The sequence below is a fragment of the Crocuta crocuta genome, unplaced genomic scaffold (assembly GCF_008692635.1).
Source record: "Crocuta crocuta isolate KB4526 unplaced genomic scaffold, BGI_CrCroc_1.0 scaffold194, whole genome shotgun sequence".
NCBI lineage: Eukaryota > Metazoa > Chordata > Mammalia > Carnivora > Hyaenidae > Crocuta > Crocuta crocuta.
The window spans coordinates 2,046,102-2,065,925 of NW_027530084.1; the positions used below are offsets into that span (position 1 = coordinate 2,046,102).

Sequence of the window (19,824 nt, forward strand, 5' to 3'; positions counted from 1 at the left end):
ATATCTTGGGAAGAGAAGACACTATTTCTATCCCACATTGTATACTTTTAGTTTTATGTACAGCACAAGGCAATTGCACAAAGCCAACCCTTTTTATTATGTTACATCAAGTATGTTAATACTTACAACATATTTAAAAATAAAAACAAAGGAATGCAACTGGACCAGAGGAATCTTAGCTTTTACTTATGGTCAGAATACTAGGAACAAGGAAACTTAATGAAACTATAAAAATATATGGAAAACATTGGTATCAAGTAAACAGAATGGGCTCTTACTACTGAATTATGTTTAAAGACACGGGGTCCCTCCTATTCCCATTCTCCTTTCTTTCAGAGAGTAAATTGTCAATTTCTCATAAGAGGTAGATTCTCAGGAGACAGAGAAATAGACCAATACTAGATAAGAGCAAAAAAATCACAATTTTTCTAAGAACTCATACTTGAGTTGAATAGTTTGTTCAGAAATGCAGTCACATTGTATCATAATCTGAAAAAATTATAATAGTGAATCTGAATATAGAATGTCCCTATGTTACTATTGCTAACCCTTGATCTACATAGCAAGTACATTTAACTAAAAGGAAGAAACAATGACAAAGGAAAACACGCACACACACACACACACGCACTTACACATTGTCATCTGCCCCCAAAATAGCAAAGGCATCTCTGCCACAAGAATCTTGCCCATCTCTGCTCCAGGTTCAGGTAGAGAACTACTGTCAGTCTATTTTAGCACTCCCGCTTAAATTCTGTACGTCTTTATAAATGCAGTTATCATTACCATTGTTGCCTTATCACTCTCCATGATTGCTCTCTTTCAGTCAAGTACAAAGGCAGCCTGAATATAAATGTTTTGTCATAAAACTGCTATTCAAATAATAAAAAAGGGTTATAATAGTACTAAAAATAATTTACCCCCAAGGCTGCTGCAAAGACTGTCAGTGTGCAGATTTGAGGGGCACAAAACACCACCAGCCATACTCTCACTGTCCTCTGAACTCTTCCACTATATCTGAAGCCATATGTTCATGATTTTAAAAATAATTTAGATGTCATTACATGACTGGGATATCTAGAACACTTTTAGCATTAGATTAAAAAAGATAGAAGTAGTTTTATCACTATTATCATTACTGTACTTAAGAAACATGGGATAAATTAGAGTGAGAGTTTATATCTTTCAAAGAGGAAGTAATTTTTTTAGTTCATTAGTTTTGGGCAGATGGATAAACATGTAGTGCATATATGTATACACACATATAATATACATATACCAAACATATGCATATTAATTATACATACATATATCACATGGACACACATATATCTATACATGATATATACATATATGCATGTATCATATCATATGCCATGTGTACATGCATACATATAAACACATATATCCTATATATCATAGGTACACACTCGCATATAAAATCTTTACTCTGAAAATGCTTTGGTTGGCATCAGGACTGGCTGTGCACTGCCACCCAGGGGCTGTCTACAACATTTTAACACTGCTGCCTTGCCAAGAGGCATTCAAAGTCATTACCGAATGCATCCCGGACAGTCCTTCATGGTAGCTGTTAGCATTCCCATTGCATATTCCAGTAGCTTTGGTGTCATTTCCCATAGCATGAATGCACATTGCAGAGAAAGGCAGAGAAAAGGAAGGGAGAAAAGAATGCCATACAAGCAAAGGACCACCTAGAAGGAAACAAACAAATTATACTGACGAGACTGACAAGAGGGAATAAGAAAGAGAGAAAGAGGGGAAGGAGGAGGTTTATGGGCTTCATGCCCACTGCTCTGGGTAAATATCCCTCCTTGCAACAATAAAGACAAATAAAGTACAAAGAAGGGATAAAGCAGAAGATTACAGACCTGGCCGGTGTTTGATAAATGGCACTCTACTTCAGTCTGCTTATTGTGTACTTCATACCTCACTCCTGAATATGGAAGAGAATTTTATTAAAGATTTAGCCACGGTGGTGGTGGTGACTGGCTCACAGTAATTTTCCTACAAAGTAGTTTAATCTATCACAGGGCAGACAGTGCACCTTCTTACCATGTATCATATCTGTCTATTGAGTAAGTGCTATCCAAATCCAATTTCTTTTCATTTTTGGAACCTGTGATGCATATTCAAGATACACTTTCGTTTTGTCTTTGTCCTAAATTGGGTGCTGTATGAGATGGGGGCAGGAGGAGTACTAATAAAAAGAAAATCTGCACTCTAAGTTTTCTGCATCATTCTGGTCATTTTGTGTATTTTACAAAAATAAATTGCATAATTTCAATGGCATAATATTGGTCACATGTGGAGTCGCCAGGACCTTTCATATTTATGGATATGAATATGAAGCATTGCACCACTGATTATGGAATGAACTTAGAAAATCATTACAGTCAAGTTCCGGTTTTGAGCTTTGTGGAGCACATAGGGGTTGTTCCATTCGATAATGAGATGACTCGTGCAATAATAGGGAAACTGTTTCGACCAAAATCGTTCGGCAGTTCATTATGTGGTAAAATGTAAATCCAGAAGTGTCATAAGCAAGGTACTTGCAAAGTGCTCTGTTATGGAATCGCAGAAATTAGAAAAGCCCCGTGAGGTCACTCACTTCATCTGTTCCTGGTATCAAAGTACTCTCAGCAAAATATTTTCAAATATAGAGTCCATGCTCTCATCGTGATGTTTCATTATTTTTCCTTTCATTGCATTACTTTATTTCACTATGATGAATTGTTCTCAACCTGACAATTGTTTCCTTTAAATGTTATTGGTCTTTTTGTAACAAAGAAGTAATTCTTCCCTTACTCAGTTATAACCAATCCTTCAGACTACTGTTAAACTTTGTTATAGACCCTCTTTAAAACTGATCTTACATATGTATTTTTTAATTATAAGGTTAATTAGCATATATTTTAGCCAGCAAAATTTACATTTAGAATCACAAATTATTATTGTCTTACAGTCCCTTGGAGGACCCAGAAATCCTATAGTCTTTTCGTTTCTACCAGTAATTTTAAAGTTACAGCTTATCAATTTCCAAGCTGTTTCTACCCTCAGCAACTTGAACCCATTCTTATTAAGTCCCAAAATCAAATATAAAATGTTAAAAATATTAAAAGTAGCTCTTTATTAGGAAAACGTTGAGCCCCGTCCACTTTGTCCAAGTCCTTCAATTTAAAGACGAGAAAATAGTTGAATCCCAGAAAGTAATTTGTCCATATGGTCAAACAACTGACATATAACTAGAGGAGATTTTAAATCTGAAAGACTTAGTTTCAGATCCTTCCTCTGCAGTTAACTAGTGCTGTGACCTTGGCTGGACCATTAACTTTCTGAGCTTCAGTTACTTCTCTGTAAAATAGAAGTACCAAATAGAAATACCAAACCCATGAGTTTGTCATAGGAATCCAGATAAAATATTTAAAACACTATTATCATAAGGCCTGGCACACAGTGTTCAGTAAATTATATCAGTTAATCACAAAACTGAACCTAGAAACCACTGTTTAAGGGAGTTTCTTTAGCCACATACATCCATGTTACCTATCATCTCTATTTCACCTACATACAGTTGACCTTTGAACAACATAGGGGTTAGAGGCACCCACATTCCATACAGGCGAAAATGCATGTACAACTTTGACTCCCTAAAAATTAAACTACTAATAGCCTCCTGTTGAACAGAAGCCTTACTTATAACATAAAGAGCTGATTACTACATATTTTGTATGTTACATGAATTATATACCATATTCTTATAATTAAGTAAGCTACAGAAAAGAAAATGTTACTATGAAAATCATAAGAAAAGATAAAACATATTTACAGCACTATACTGTATTTATGGGAAAAAATACACATATAAATGGACCCGCCAAGTTCCAACCTGTGTTTTTCAAGGGTCAATTGATTATAAATCAGTGCTCATGATAAAGACAAAATTAAGCATGCATCTAAACCTAGATACAAGGTATTCACTTATCAAACCAATAAAACTTTATTTACATTTAGAAGGTGTTTTTAAGTCTAATTATAGAAAATAGAACTATTTAGATATTGTTCTGGGATTTGAGGGAATAGGACAATAATAATCAGTAACATTGGAAATAACTTGATTTTTCATTACTTTCCTAAAACACATTGACAATAAAATGTTTGTGTAAACACTTTTTAACATAAATTAATACTATATATGGTATTTATGTATGTTGCTGTTTTAAAATGAAATGCATTTTGGCGGGCCGGCAGGTGGGTGGTGGTGGGGAGGAATGGTGTGCTTGGGTGGCTCAGTCAGTGAAGCGGTCGACTCTTGGTTTTGGCACAGGTAGTGACACAACAGTTCCTGAGTCCGCACTGGGCTCTGTGCTGACAGTGTGAAGCCTGCTTGGGATTCTCTGTCTCCCTCTCTCTCTGCCCCTCCTCTGCTCAGGCTTGCTCTCTCTCTGCCTCTCAAAACTAAATAAACTTTAAAAAAAAATTGAAAAATAAAATGAAATGCATTTGTCATATTATAAAAATCATATAATACATGTAGTGAAGAAAATGTCCACAATAAAAAAAATAATTCATTATCCTACTATCCAGAAATAATTGCTTTTAATATCTTGGTGAAAAATCTTTGAAATGCTTAAACATATATTTTATAATTATTACACATGCAATTAGGTTCATCATATGTTCTATAGATTATATACTATTTTATAACCTACTTTTTTTCCCCAATTATATCCATGCCCTTATATATTCTTGAAAACATAATTTAAGTGGCATATATGACAGGCATTTGTCAGTACTCTGTTTAACTCCTCTCCTAAAATATTTATATTGTTCTCAGTAACTGGTGCAGTAAGCATCCTTTAATTCTGTGAATTTTTTTTGAATAGAATTTCCTGGCATTTATTAAGCTAAACACTCCTTGAACCCACAGCTCTTGTCCAATCTCTATTTCATTTTATTGTAAACATAGTATGGATATTTGATAAGAATGCATATAAGAAATATATTCCTATCAATTAATATCCAATAAAAAACATTTCCCTTTACAAACCCTATAAAACTAACTCACAATCTGGGATTCATACTACTATGATTTCTTTATATTGTCATGATAAATTTTGTATGGGAAATTTCATAATTATTGCTAAAATATGCCTCCCTTCTCAAAATTTTCTCTATAAACTAGAGACCTTCATAAATATCAATACAATCAAGATACATCCATAAATTAAACTGCTTATTCACTGTAGTGCCTAGATAACTACAATGAAGAGATAAAGTGGATGGCAACTAGAAAAATTGTCCTATTTCATAAAAATTGCAAAAATGCTCACATCTTTTATATGCAATCTCTTAAAAAACCAAAACACTAACATTGACTCATATTTCTAATAAGTGTTTCATATGAAAACAGATTTACATTATACATTTACATAATTTGGAGATTTAAATTTGTAATGGTAAAAGAAGAAATCCATTTAAAACAATTTTTCATCTGATGCATGCCACCTGCACTAGTCTCAGACACTTTCTATCTGATGATTAATTTGGAGTAACTTTAAAGTCAGAACAAAAACTTCAAATTACATCATGCTGAAATAGAAAAATAAAATCAACCAGAAAGTTGACCATTTTAAGAATGATTGTAATCATCCTTAGGGAAAGAAAATGGGCAAACATATAAATATACTCGTTTTGAAGAAAAAAAACTATACAGAAGTCTTTTCTAACATATATTTTTTTTTCCTAAGTGTGTGCTTACACATGTTAAACTAATGCTATAAGATATTTCCTCTATTCATTGCCTTCAAATTCCTTCTAGTCTGACTATTCCAAAGTAAAAAGCACTCTATTGGCAACAAAAGAGTTTTATTTTTAATACTGCTTTATTTATATCCAAAGCAGAGTATTTATAAGGCATGAGGCACCAGTTTATAATGAAAGATGTTAGTGCATTCTGGAAACCGTGAGTCTTTCCTTCACTCTTTAAGATGCATTCACTAACCACAGATGACTCTCACTAAATGTAAAGATTAAGACCTATTTAAGCATAGTTATATAGAAGTGATTTAGAAATTTGTAAAATAAGTTTATTTTCACACTTCTAATAGACTCAGTTATCAAGGTCAGCAGTACAGTTAGGGCAGGAGCAGACATTTTATGCCTTACAAAAGAGTGAACCAACTACCACACAGCGCCACCTGGCAGTAGGATGAAGGACTGTGTCACTGTCCTCTGGCCTCCTGTCACTAATAATCACTAATTGGTACAGGACAATGTGTCCTTCAGAAAGTCCCCAACTGATGCTGTCCTCATTTTCTTCAATAAAAATGGACACATTCATGTACCAAGTTTGAAAAGCTTGGGTTTTCCTCACTGGTTTTTGTTATTTGTACTTTTTAAGCATCTTAACTTAAAACATTTCATTTGCAAAGGGCATCTTTACTGCAGCTGATCACAGCTGATGATGAAGAATGTATCTACATTTTTCAAAAATAATTTGTCATCAGTTTTCATGGGGATCATCACAATAAGTTAATTTACAATAGTGACACAAAGAAAAGTCCAGTGTTCAGCTGAGTGTAGCTATATGCTTCTTTAGATAAAGAACAACAAAAATGCCAAAAAAATTAACTTCTCATACCCACATGCTTGAATAATTCTTATTTTTCTTTATATGTCTATATACATAGCAACATTTATATTTGTACTCTGGAAAGGAATCTAAACACATGGTTTATACATATTAACATGAACAAAATCTTATTAAATCCTTGACCTTTCTCTTCAATGATTTACTTGTAACCTGAATACATGTAAATAACTAGAGACATTCATGAAAAACAAAAATGCTTAAATAAAAACTACTTCCATAACCTGAGCAAAAGTAGTTACTATTGCTCTTTTGACTGACAAAAAAGTTTTTGGCATCCGTTGTTCCCTAAAGAAGCCTAAACAATTGCTATTTGTCATTCCCATTTCTTTATATCCATAGCTGTGCATTCAAAAAAAAGGAGAGAAAGGTAAGGAACTTACAATGATTTTCTACATTTCTGGTACAATGGATATTCCAAAAATAATACTGCCAAATACTGCCAACTCAATGAGCAAAACATCAAACTGGGTTCATGCTCACATTTAGCTTGCTAGATGTTCTTCAAATTGAAAAGTTAGTAGCCTTATCTGCACTACATTAAAGTTTTCACAACCATAAAACAAGTAAAATTTGACATGTCCCTAACCTGTGGGTCAATTCTCATTTAAAAAGAAAGTATATTCTTTTTGCTTTGTGCTTTCTAGTTTCTTAAAAACAAATGTTTATCTTAGAACCAATCAAAACATTCCCAGATCCTAGATATTTAAAAGCTGACGAAAATGTTCACCTAGCAAAAATATTACATGGTTGTGTCACCTAGGTAGCTCGTCAGTTAAGCATTTGACTTCAACTCAGGTCATGATCTCACAGTTTGTGGGTTTGAGCCCCACATCAGGCTCTGTGCTGACAGCTCAGGGCCTGAAGGCTGCTTCAGATTCTATGTCTTCCTCTCTCTGCCCCTCCACCGCTTGCTCACACATGCGTTCTCTCTCTCCCTTTCTCTCTCTCCAAAATAAATAAACATTTAAAAAATTTAAAAAAAACATTACAGGATAGAGGATATGGCACTTCAGATTATACAATCACACAAAGACCTTTTTTGCTTTTTCCTTTACATTCCTTATAATGATACAGGAGAAAAGAGAAAGATGTTATAGGAAGGGCATACTAACTAGGAAATAGCCTATATCACTTTTTGGTGATAGGACCTCACCCGGGTTAAACAACAGAATCACCACCCTGGAGAAGAAAAAATACAAACAAAAATGGTGTACTTTCCAGCCTACCAGCCTAACCTGCTTCCCCACCCTGAGTGGACTCTTTTCCCAGCTGAGGATGAAGATGAGCCCTTCACATGAAAATTGGCATGTGCCGGGCAAAGATGATTTATCAGAAAGTCCTTGTGCCTTTGTTCTTACACTTAATGTAAGTAAATGAGTGACTGAATGACCACCACACTGTGTTCACCAGGCCTGAATCACAGCCTACAAGTTTGCTTTGGGAGAGAGGCCCCAGGCTTACATGCTCTGAATAGATTTGGAAGAACAAGCTTTGGACTCTCCTTTGCAGGATGTCTGTTGGTCTTTGTTAGATTCTTGCTGCTTAATATAGTCCTGAATAGACACATAGTTACAAATACACTGCCCAGAATATGTGTTAGATACCTCTGAGGCCTCACTTCACACTGTCTTGGCCAACCTTTTCACTACAAATTTTGTTATGGCAGCCCTTTACCTCAGGGCCACTGTCTCTATCAAGAATGACTGGATAATTTGTGGGCCTCGTAGAAAGTGAAAACGTGAAGTCTCTTGTTCATAACTAATTATGAATTTCAAAACGAGAGCATACCAGTAAATAAAGCATCAGAACCTTCAAAGTCTGCCCCCCTGTGACTTCACAAATCACTAACAGATAATATACCCACAAAGCCAGCCCTATGCTCTTGCTTTCTGTAATCAAACTTCTCTGCTGTGCCCCATGTTAGCTCTGTCCAATTGAACTGGAAAGGCACAAGTTAATACCTAGGAAGCAAACCTTGAACAGAGGGAGATGAAAGCTAGGGGATCAATACTCCCCTCTTTGATCTGGTGGGTATATAATTCTGGGGAATGTTCTACAGGGCTCCTTAGGATTTGTTTATAAGGACAGAACCCTAAACACCCACAGTGAGACTCACCCCAATAACGCATCCATGGATGTGAATGTGGATGTGGATCACCATTCCCTTCTTGCCTATTTCACTCTTCTCAGCCACTCACTCATGTTCCTTAGGATCACTTCCCAAAATAAACCACCTGCACAAGAGCCCTGTTCTCAGGATCAGCTTTAGGGGAAAACCTAGACTAAAATGAAATAGAAGATTGCAGAGTTAGGTGAGGGTTGAGATGAGAACACAGGGGACCAGTTTGAAAACCAGCAACAGTAACAGAGATGGAGAAAAGATACTTTTGGAAATTACAAGCAGAATCAAAGGGATGTGGCAGCTGATTGGGTATGGGAGATGAGGAAGAGAATCCAAATATAACCAAAAGTTTCTTATTTAAATGAATAATAGATGGTGACACCATTAACCATATTAGGGAACACAGAAGAACAATTGAAGTATAAAAATAACAAATGTGTCATCTCTCACTGAAAATGTGTTAGCAGTTATACTTGAGTCTATAATACTTATAGAGCAGTTATACTTGAGACAGTAAACAAATTTAGGTTAAAGGCATAGTGATGAATATAACTATAAATGCACAAATAAACACTTATTGAATACAGAAATAGAGTTGGAGGAAATGTCCCCCCCAAAAAAATTATTATGACATCCATTCTTTATTTTTACTACTTAAACTCCTGCTGGCAACCTATTATGCTTTAAAATACTTCCATAAGAATTATGAATACAATGGGAAGAAAAAATGGAGCAACTAATTATTATATTAAATGATTTTAGTGTGAAGTGTTTCCAAAATCAATATTTAAAAATCTCAAGGTTGTTATATTCCTTTTGGAATTATCCTGTCTCTTCAAATTATATAATCTATTTGAGAATTTAAATAAATTTAAACTTTTATTAGAAAACTAAGACATTAATACTATTAAACTCTGGGGGTCTGCCAATGTTGTTACCTTCCAAAGGTTTTCATCTGACCCCCAATATTTGGCCGAGAACTATAAGGCAAATTTTTCTTTAAGTATCGTTTACTGTAAAAGTCAGGCAATTTTTCATTTCTACAGAAAATAGATAGCAAGTTGGTTTTAAGGGGATAGCTCAAAATCAGCTACACCTATAATCATCAAGTTTGTCTTTATTGATCTGTCTTTAGAGGAATTAAAATCTATCTGGATGTTTAGGAGTTGACATTCCTCTGGAATTTATTATTAACATATCCAGTATCTTTAAAATTCTGCCTTTGGAATTGTATGTACTTTCAGTGTTATCAGGCTTTTCTGAAGGTAGAGCCGTCCATATGAATCATAAAGAAATGAAACTGCAAGGGATATAAGGTGACTCTCTCTTCTTGACAACTAATACTTGCAAGCTCCTTGAAGTAGTCAAAAATAAGTCGAGAAACTTCAGATGAAAAGATCAAGAAGACACCATAGCTAAGATAGAAACCAGAGTAGATCTGAACCAGAACATGTCCTGAGAAAACCTATGAAAGCTGTGAAGCTTGTGAAACACAAAATACATTTGAGAAAATGTAACAGGTTTAAAAATGAGAGGGAAGAAGACTTTCTTTAAAAAGACACAAAAAGACTGAGGTCCTGGGTGGCTGAGTCTATTGAGCGACCGAAACTTGATTTTGGTTCAGGTTGGGATCGAGTTCCATATCGTGGTCAATGCTGGCATGGAGCCTGCTTGAGATTCTCTCTCTCCCTCTCCTTCTAACCCTCCCTTACATGCTTGCATGCACACACAGGCTCTCTCCCTCAAAATACTTAAAATTTTTTTAAATTCATTTAAAAAATTAAAAGACACAAAAAGAATGATAAATTGAACATCACATTTAAAATAACAAAATTTAATGTGCTAAGAGATTAGTTATATAGAATAAAACTGTGTGTATGTATACATACATGTACAATAAAAAATGAACTAGAGTGCAGAACACATTGCTTTTAAAATCTCTTCTAAATCAAGAACAAAAGTAAGACAACTAGCCAAACAAAATGAGAAAGCAATAAGATGACTAACCAGTAGAAAACTAAAAAAGAACATGAAGAGAACACCACAAGACAGGAGTTCTAAATAGGGCAAATAATTATTATAAGCATTTTAAAAAATACTTATTATTAACGAGGGAAGTATAAATTAAAACAAGAATGAGACAGCATTCTTCACTTAGATGACTGGCAGAAAAAAATTAAGTTCTAAATCTATTAGGCATTGGACAATCTGAGGGAATGGTCATTTTGAGGTACAACTAGGCATATAAATAGGTATTGCCAATTTGAAGGAAAATCTGGCAATATCTACAGTGTACATTTTCTGTTATCCAACAATACCACTTTTAGCTGTCAAACAAAAAACTGGCAGATGCAAATAAGGAAGTATGTACAAGGATGTCCACTGAAGTTTTTTGTAACAACAGAACTTGGAATACTATATATACATATATACACACACAATTTTTATATGTAATTTACATATATTATATATACAAAATATATAATTTATATATGTTATATATGTATATATATACACACAATGGACTTCAATAAAAAAATGACTAAATAATATTTAATTGCTTCAAGGGAGGAGATGAGAATTGAGAGTGTTTTTAGTTAAAGAAAACTTTAACCTCATTTTTACTATTTTAATGCTTCACAAGGGGAATTTATTCATGTATTACATGAGTAATTAAAATGGTTTTAAAAGCAAACAAGGAAACTCCAGAAGATTAAGCTGAATGAGAAAAAAAGTCAGTCCCAAAAGGTCACGTACTATGTAATTCCATTTATTATTATACATTATATTACACATTTCTGAAATGACAAAATTTTACAAATGGAAAACTGATCAGTGGTTGCTGGGGTTTAAAGATGGGAGAGAGGTTGGTGTCATTATAAAAGAGCAACACAAGAGATCCTTGTGTTCATGGAACTGTCCTGTTTAGTGTCTTTTCCATGGTGGTACACACAAATCTACACATGTGATAAAATTATATAGAACTAAACACACATACACACACACACACACACACACGAGTATAAATAAAACTGGTGAAATCTGAATAAGATAAGTAGACTATAGCAATATCAATATTCTGGTTGTGGTATTATATCATAGTTTGGCAAAAATGTTAACATTGAGAGAAACTAAATAAAGTGTTGAGGAACTATATTACAAATAGATAACTGCAAGATAATATCAGACAACAAACAGAAGTCTGACCCATAACTTCTGAAGCAACCACCATGGGAAACCAAACTGTTGCAGCAATTGGCCCAGAATAGTCCTGATTCATTCAGTAACTTCTATTTTCCTGAATTTTTGCCACCATTCCAAATCAGAATCAAGTAGTAAAAGTCACATATGCCCTCCAAACCAATCACCCAGTTAACTCACCTCCAGTTTCCTCATGCCAGCAATCTCCAACCAGAGCATACCTGAGATCTTCCATTTTTTCTACCATAAAGCTTCCCTACTCTCCTGCCTGCCTTTGAATCCCTGTTGAATTCAAGTGATGGTGGCTGGCTAACTAACTTGGAATAAATAAATAGTCTCTATTTATTCTCATTTGGGTAGTCACTTCATTTATATCCACAGTGTAGATGCCTCTCTATATAATATTCCTTACAAATGCATGCAGAATTTTTCAATTAAGAAAAATATGCCTAGAATTAACAGATGTAGTTCCAAGCACTGGTCCTTTATCTTCCTTCATATACTTTTTCTTCCCCTCCCTCTACTGTAGAAGACCATCTCAGAAGTACAGCTTAAAATAGAGGAGAAAAAAAAAAAAGATGGCTGAAAAAAGAAAAGGAAACATATAACCTGAAGTAGAAATTTAAAAATATTTTTGAAATTGCCAAAGCACAAGACAGTCTCCAATTGCATGTAACATACTACTATATCTTAATTGTTCTATCTACTTGATTGGACCGGGAGGAGGAAGGGAGCTTCTAAAACCCAAGGTCAAAGATAATTTTTTCCAAATATTTACTTTACCATTTAGAACTTAAAAACTTATGTATACTAAGTAGCTCAAAAGAAATATTTAACAACAGTTCCTAAATATAGATTCCTTGAGACACCAGGCATAAGGCTTTCTAAAGAACATACCCTAGTGTGCATGGGTTCAATCCTAGCTATCATTAACATTGTTGCAAATCTCTTACAAGGCTATAATGATAATCCTTCCATCATGGATTAAACTCAGCACACAAAGTTAAATACAGAGATAGTAAATAATCGGTATAGATTTCAAGCAATGGTCAAGGAACAGTGCTCTTAAGTAGCTTTATCTTCAGATGCATATTACTAAATACTGCGTGAAATTTACCTTTAAAATTTTTTAATATTAATTTATTTTTGAGAGACAGAGGCAGAGCATAAGTGGGGGAGGGGCAGAGAGAGAGAGAGAGAGAGAGAGAGAGAGAGAATCTGAAGCAGGCTCAAGGCCCTGAGCTGTCAGCACAGAGTCCAACACAGAGCTCACAAACCACAAGATTATGACATGAGCTGAAGCTGGATGCTTAACCAAGTGAGTCATCTAAATGCCCTGGAATGTTTCTTTATGATACAAATCGCTGCTACTCAGAGTGTCATCTGAAATAAGCAGTAGCAGTAAAACTTGGGGGACTATTAGAAACACAGAACCTCAGGCTTACCACAAATGTACTGATTCAGAATCTACATTTGAGCAAGACCCCAGGGTTACTCATATGCACATTCAAGTCTGAGAAAGACCAGTCTAACTAGCTAAAATTTAAATAAATAAAGGTGGAGGAAATTCTTAAGAATTACTGTGCAGTATTCCAAAACTGAATATGAACCATTAAGCAATTTGCTTAGATAGTGCAAGAAAACAATTGAAGGTTTAATCTCACAGCATTTTCCTTGAAAAGCTAAAATCCAAAAAAAATAAAAAATAAAGAAACAAGAAAATCTTTCAAAGGCTTAAAAATATTTTATCAAGTTCCAATTTCAAATAATAAATTATACAGACATGTAGTAATTAGGGATGAGTTTGCTTAGCAAGTACAATAATGTGTCTGTCAGCTCAGAGGGCAAGAGACAGCATTGCAAGTCACAAATCTGCAAATAAGAAAATGTGTTCAGATCAATCTTCTCAGCCAATTGTGACTTACAAGTATAGTTAACTTTTTTTTTCCCTTGGAGCCTGTGGCCGTCCAGTGAAGAATCTGGACCCCTTAGCATAGTCTTCCTACATGTGTTAAACAAATTCACAGGATTGCAAAGGGAACTGATCATATTGAAATACAGTTATCAAAATATTTCTTAAAATCGTGATAGAGCAAAAGAGGACTACTCACTGCATTAAATAACAAGATCTAGCTCTAGGTCTGATAACTATCATAAATTTGGGGTAGTGACAAATGTAATGATATTCTGAAATACCCGCAATGACCAGAATGGGATATGAAAACATGTGTGATTTCTACTGGTGACCGAGTCACAGGTACTGCTAATGCCACTGCAGCATCAACCTACAGTCATCATGGAAGAAAATGCTACATTTCAGTTGTAGGTTAGTGACCATAAGGTGTCATTTTCTCTCATAGCCATGTTTATAGATCCCATAAATTTTATCCATGGATCTGAGGATGAGAACTCCTAGAAGGTAGGAGCTTTCTTTTTGTTCCTTCCATTTTTTTTTCCCTAATGATAAAATGTTTCCTATACCTAGGCAGATACCCAGACAAATTGAAAGTTGCAAGCATGGACTCAGATACTTATATGCCAGAATGAATAGCAGCACTAGTCACATTAGCTCATAGCGCAAACAGCATAAATGTCCGCTGACTGAAGGGATAAATAAAATGTGATATGTATGCTATCACACACAAATACCCACACAATGGAGTATTATTCAGCCTTAGAAAGGAAAGAAATTCTGACACATGCTGAACTTTCCTACTTTAATGAAAATTTGAGTTACACACCTAAAAATACAAAACTAACTATAATAGGTCAAATACAATATACCTAAAATAAGTCACTGATCTGCTCTTAATCAATTTTTAAAATAAATCCACTCTTACAGATCTTATATTCTCACAAAGCACACAGTGTTGAAATTCACTTCAAAAATATACCACCAATTAGGAAACTTCCATTATAGTGGTGGTTAACAGAGAAATAAGTAATCACATGAAATAAAATGACTATTTATTTACAGATTTCAAAAGTGGATAAGAGAAAAAATCTTCACTAAGCTAGAAAAAAAAACTATTATATTCCTGGAAGTTTGAAAACTGGAAAACAAGACAAATTCTTTAAAATTCTTACCTGGCCAAATCCAAAGCTTATTTTCCATTCCCCCTCATCCCCAGCAAACAATCTCATACCAAAAAAAAGACATTTGCAATATATCTGAGGGCTTTCAAAATCTTTGATATTAATGGAATTCTTAATATTTATTTTAAACAACCAAGTATAGCTTGGGAAAGATGCATTTGCCTATAATCTATGCTAATTTGGCGTACTTAAGTATATCAACTCTTGAGACTGATTAGACAAACAAAAACAATGAAAAGAAACAGAAAATCAAAAGCAAATTCAGTAATTACACCTGGAATAGGATCTCACAATTTGAACAAATTTATGGCCATGGAAACTATCTTTCTAAATATCATGTTACAAAAACAAATTCAGCATTCATGTATACAAAGTGATGTGTTAACAAATATATATTAAAAAGAGTGAATAGAAATGAAAACTTTTATAATGCTATGAAACAATTACTCATAGCTTGAAATAGAATTTTAGGCATGGTGTCATATACTGAATTGCAAAATTACTGTATCCCGAACTATACTAAAGATAAGATGATATACTTCAGAAATCTTTTAGAAAGTAGTATTAGATGACTCAAAAAATAGGTTTAAATATTGATAAAAACGAAAGTGGTAGATAACTGAGATATATTTGAATATAATAATTCTGTGACATGTGAGCATAGAAAAAATCAATATTTAATAATTAATGTTTTAAAAATAAACAAACCTAAGTTTCTAAATAACATATTATAAGGAGCTATTACATGGCTTCATCTACATCTCTAGAAGCTTAAAATTTGAAGTCAGCCAAAAACTTCAGGGGATCTTTTCATTAGGAAGATGAGAATTGCCCTATATCTTCTATTTTGAGGCTCGCATATTTCAAGAAGTGAAGAAAATGAGAAAGAAAACCTAATTCCAATGTACCTAAGGTTACTACAAGCCACAAAATGATATTACAGAATATTTACCTCTTGAGATCTTTAAAATGGGCATGGGGAATTATAGGTTTAATTAGCTTCATTGGAGGAAGGGATTGAGTCTGAGGACCCAATTCTATGCTTCCTCATGTGACAACACTGAAACTGCACTTTTGTAAATGCTATTTACCAACAAAAATAGATCTCTGGTGATTTCTACTTGTCAAGTTATTTCATCTACTTTTAAGGTTTTAATTAAGGGATATCAGGAAAGTGAACACCAATTAGATTTCCAAAAATTAAGTAAGATCCTGATATAATTCATTTCATTCATTTATTATATAAATGATGATTGAGGTTTCACTAAGTGACAGACTTTGTTTAGGTGCAAGAGATATAGCAATAAAGGAGAATGTCTAGATATATGCCTTTAAAGAACTTATGTTTAGGGAGTAGAGACAGATAATAAATGCTAAATTTACAAGTAAATAAATAACTTCAAATAGTAACTAGTGCTAGGGGGAAAAAAAACAGATCAAGATGCTAGAGGGTCACTGGGGCAGCAATGAAGGGATTGGGTGAGAAGAATGTATAAGACAATTATACCTGAGCTTTGGTATAACTCAAATGAAAGAGATAGTAGCAGAAAGAACTTCAGGTGAAAAGGCCATAAGAGCGGAGTTCAAGGTACATAAAAAGGCCCATTTAGTTAGAGTGTAACATACAAATAAGAGAGTATAAGGTATAAGGTGAGATCAGATACAGATAGAGGCCCTCTGCATTGGGTCTGTAGACCATGGTAAGGAATTGGAAATCTATTGTGCATGTAATGTGAAGCCATTCCTGGCAGGTAAGCAAAGATTTAATATACTTCTATTTATTTTTAAAAATTAAACAGTTGCTTCACTAATTATTCTAACATATTTAATGAAGAAAACAATCCTTCACAAGCTTTCAGAAAGAGAAGAAAACTTCCCTACCTATTCAATTACTCTGATACCAAAAACAGATAAAGGTATCATAAGAAAGGGAGGTGTGCGTGGGTGGCTCAATAGGTTGAGGGACTGACTTTGGCTCAGGTCATGGTCTCGTAGTCTGTGAACTCAAGCCCCTTGTCGGGCCCTGTACTGACAGCTCAGAGCCTGGAGCCTTCTTCAGATTCTTTGTCACCTTTCTCTCTTTCTGCCCCTCTCCTGCTCATGCTCTGTCTCTTTCTGTCTCAAAAATAAATATACGTTTAAAAAAATTTTAAAGATATCATAAGAAAAACAAATAAAGACTGTTATCCCTAATGAACATGGAAGCAAAAATCCTTAAAATTTAACAAAGTGAAACCAGTAACATATAAAAAGGACTATACACCATGCCCCCAAGTGGGATTTATCCCAGAAGCACAAGGTTGCTTTAAGATATGAAAATCACTTAATGTAATCACCATATAAGTAGAAAAAAAAGGATAAAAGACATATAATCAATTGATAAAGAAAAGTATTTAGCAAATTTCAACAACTATTCATAACAAAACTTTTAACAAGCCAGAAACAGAAAGGAACCTGCTGAACCTGGGAAAGAGCATTTACAAAAAACCTATAGCTAACATCTAAAGTTGCAAGAGTGAATTCACCTCCCTCCCCACCACGGTTGGGAAGAAGGCACAAATATGTAAACCCATCATTGCTAATCTACATTTTATTGAGGTTCTAATAAGTGCAATGAAGCAAAGAAAGAGAGAGTGAGGAGAAGAGAGAGAAATAGAAGCATCTTTATTGAAAAGAGAAGAGATAAACCTGCTTGTATTGAGATATGAGAATTCTGCATGTTAAAAAATTCCAAAGACACAAAAAAGAAAAAAAAAAGAAAATAAACAAACAAACCTATTAAATTTAACTTTAGCAAAGTCATAGGACACAAAATAAATATTCAAAAAATCAATTCTATTTATATATACTAACAAATAACAATCCAAAAGTAAATTAAAACAATCCCATTATCAATAGCATCAAGATGAATAAAATACTAGCAAATTTATTTAATAAAAGAAGTGCAAAGACTTGTATATTAAAACCTATAAAGCATATAGAAAATCCAAAAAAGAATCAACAAACAACTCCTAGAACTGATAAACAACTACAAATTTACAGAATATAATATTAATATACAAAAACCAACTGCTTTCCTATATACAAGAAATGAATAAGTGAATTTGAAATTTAAAACACAATACTTAGGGGCACCTGGCTGACTCAGTTGGTAGAGTATGTGGTTCTTGATCTCAGGGATGTGAGTACAAGCTCCACGCTGGGTGTGGAAACTACTTAAAAAAATGAATACAATAAAATAAAAACAGTATCATTTACATCAGCACCTCCCAAAATGAAATATTTAGGTATAAATCCAAGAAAATATGAACAAGATCTATATTAGGAAAACTATAAAATTATAGTGAAAGAAATCAAAGAACAAAATAAATAGAGAGATATTCCATGTTCATAGATAAGAAGACCCAATATTGTCAAGAGGTCAATTATTCCCAACTTGATCTATAGATTCAATGCAGTCCCATTCAAAATCCCAACAAGTTATTTTGTGTGTACTAACAAACTGATCCTAAAGTTTATTAAAAGTGGCAAAAGAGCCACAAATAGCTAACACAATATTGAAGAACAAAGTGGGAGGACTGATGCAAGTAGACTTCAAGACTTACTATAAAGCTTATGTAATCAAGGCAATGTAGTATTAGCAAAACAATGAGCAAATACATCAGTGGAACATACTACAGAATCCACAAATAGACCTATATAAATATAATCAACTGATTTTTGACAAAGAAGTAAAGGCAATGCATTGGACCAAAGATAGTCTTTTCAACAAATGGTGCTGGAACACTTGGATATGCACAGGCCAATATATATATACACATGCCTATATATATATAGACATAAAAAATTAATCTCTCAGTTAATTAAAAACAAAGTTAATATACTATCCACACCTAGAGATATAACAAAGAAAATTCAAAACAAACACACTCACCCAAGTGCTTCTAGGCATTATTCATAGCAACATTCTTCATAGTAGCCCAATACTGGAAATAATCAAAATATACATCAACTAGAGAGTAGATAAATAGTGGTATATGTATATATTATAATTCCATTAAGCAATAAAAAGAAATGAAATATAAACATATACTACCACATGGGTGAACCTCAAAAACATATTGCTAAATGAAAGAAGTTAGATGTAAAAGACTACATATAAGAATGGTTCAATTTATATGAAATGTCCAAAAAAAGGCAAATTAATACAGACAGAAAATGGAGGGAATGGGGATTAACTGAAATTAGATATTAGAGAAATTTATAGGTGATAAAAATGTTCTAAATCTAATTTATTGTTGTTATTGTATAACTTAATACATTTACTAAAAATCATTAAATTATATGTTTACAAAGAGTAAATTTCATGGTATGTAAAGTATACTTAATAAACTGGTTTTAAAAAATCATTACTATGATAGAATCTAAAAGTTCAAGTCTTTGTATCTCAGTGGAACTGAATTTAATACACCCTTTTATCTGTAAAAAGTTTTGCACTACACTTAAGAATTTTTTAAATAACTATGTTCTAATGTATTATAAACAATTTTTGAAGTGATATGCAGAAATACACAAACTTTTTAAAAGACTGAAGTCAAAAATAATTGAAGAAGTTCTAATATCTTCTCAAATCAAAACAGATTATTTTGCACAATGCACTTCGGAAGACATGTTTTATAATCTGCTAACCCATTTTTGTACCTGGAATGATACCAGAATGTGTTTACAAATT

At 33.6% G+C, this 19,824-nt stretch overlaps 1 long non-coding RNA gene across 1 annotated transcript in view; it reads right to left on the minus strand.

The window, feature by feature from the left end:
* The window catches only part of LOC144232050 (uncharacterized), a 561,855-nt gene extending 560,259 nt beyond the window's left edge, over window positions 1-1,596 (minus strand). Inside the window, exon 1 of the long non-coding RNA XR_013335300.1 lies at window positions 1,558-1,596. This is a non-coding gene — a long non-coding RNA (uncharacterized LOC144232050). The remainder of the gene's footprint in view (window positions 1-1,557) is intronic.
* Between the last annotated feature and the right edge of the window lie 18,228 nt (window positions 1,597-19,824).